Raw genomic sequence first — 2,147 nt, 5'->3', positions numbered from 1 at the left:
TGGGCGGTGGGGCAGGTGGGTGTTGGCAGGGACAGCCAGGTGCTCCTCCATGGCCTGGTGCTCCAGGTGGAGCCAGAGCTGGTGCAGCAGCTCTTCAAAGGTGTCCCAGGTCATCCAGAACATGTTGATCCACTGGTTGTTGTCCCATTCCTGCAGCACAATGAGCTGCCACCAGTGCTGGCTGGCACAGAGAGGCTGGTGGGACAGGATCATGATGGCAGTCCCAGCAGTGGCATCCTGGAGCCCATGGTCACAGCATTAGAGATGGTCTGGGTTAATGTGAACCAGATCCTGCAGGCTCTATTTGCAAAGAACCAGCTCCTGCTGGTTTGCTTGGAAGTCCTGCTGGCAGTGGAAGAAAGCATCACTTCCTGCAGCCTGAAAACCCTTTCCCAGCTCCTGATCATGTGTGTTCATGGGAAACAAAACTCAATTACTTGGCATATGCACGTGGTTTGCCAGCTCTTTCATGTCTTGTCTTCGATGAGTCAAGATTTAAGAGTCTGAGTTCATTCCATGTGCAAGAAGGTCAGTGTCAAAGCTGCCACTGGCAGAGGGTAAAACACATTTCTATCCGAGTGACAGATTGAGGCAGTGTCAAGCTTTCTGTGGGAAATCAAAACCTATGTTTATAAAAAAGCCAGTTTGAAGAATGGCAAGAAATCACTGGCTGCCCCAGAGAAAGAAGACATGTTCACAGAGGTTCCTTGACATGCCCTGCATGGGGTGGTTTCCCTTCTTGTTCAACTAGCATGTGGTTGTAAATAAGTCCTAGGCTTTCCCTGGAAGCCTTCTGGAAGGGAAACCTATTTCCTTTATGCATCAATCTACACCAATTAATAATATGCATGTTTTCAGGTTCCCATCCCTGTAAATATCTGTAAATGCCAAATCCACATGAATGAGTGTCCACAACAGGAAAATCACCACCTGGTGTTGGCAGCACAGTGATGACACGCAGATATCTACAAGCATCCTAAAAATGCCTAGACAGGTAAAACTGAACCATCCTGAGGCATGAGTTACCATGAGTTTAGACTCATGGCAACTCTCTCTCAGATACTATGTACCAGTAGAAACACACAATCAGCAATGCCCAGCAGAGCCCAATCTCTGGCTGCAGCTTGGTGCAAGCTAGACTATCACTCTAATGCTACCACTGTTTTTTTCACACCTATAACTTGTTTTACAGGTCAGTAATCTGGGCTGGGAGAATGACTGCATTCATGAATATCTTCTGACAGACTTCCAAAAATAGGCTATTACAGCCAAGGATGAGAATGTGGAAACATTGCACTGTGATCTAATTCATACTTGACTTGATGCTACCCTTGGTGCTAATGAAACCAGGTTAAAATGTCAAGTGAAGAAGTCATGGCTGCTGCAGAGAATTAAAATTAAATTCAAGACAAGTCAGTAGCACCAACACTAGCACCATAAAACAGAATAGCCTTTGTTCCAGAATCGTCCATGCAACAAAAGTTTTAGAACTCCACTTTTTACTATAGTCAGCAGGCAGTACAAATGAGTATCGCCTGAAGATGCCTTACTAGGTCTCAAGGCTTTGGCCTCTAAATGGGACACAGATTAGAGTTTGGCCTTGGGAATCACAGCTCTTCAACTTCTTAGCTTTGTCACTAGTTTTTTGTGTGATTTTATATTAGGGAACCCCCTACCCTTGTTACTAGTAATTGAGGCATAGCCATGGCAGATGGAAGAAAGCCTTACAACAAGGAGCAGCAGGTGTGAGCCATCCATGTGAACTGAGCCACTGGTCAGAGAGGGCCAGGAGGTTCACCAGGGAACCAGCAGCACCTGGGTGCTGGAAGTGGGTTTGGATTGGTGTTTTGTGTTCAAATTAACTAGAGGTTTGGGTAATGGTTGTGTGGAAGGTTTGGAGGCCACAAGACAAGGTGCGCTGTGCTTGATGAGACCTGTTCTAGGTAGGGATGCAAAGGGTCAAGGATTGGGAGCCAAAGTTTGAGGTAGTGGACCTGGCCTAAGGGCTTGGCCAGGGGAAAGGGAGGGGCTAAAGCTGGGGTGGCTGAAGCCCTAACAAGAGCTCTGAGGCCTGCAGGGAAGGGGGTGGTCTTAAAAGGGAAGCACTCCTGAGGGAAGCATAGAAATCTTTAGGACTGAGTTTGGGC

This window comes from Alligator sinensis, unplaced genomic scaffold, assembly GCF_000455745.1.
Source record: "Alligator sinensis unplaced genomic scaffold, ASM45574v1 scaffold219_2, whole genome shotgun sequence".
Classification (NCBI taxonomy): domain Eukaryota; kingdom Metazoa; phylum Chordata; order Crocodylia; family Alligatoridae; genus Alligator; species Alligator sinensis.
Note: the sequence above shows the minus strand (reverse complement) of the source record.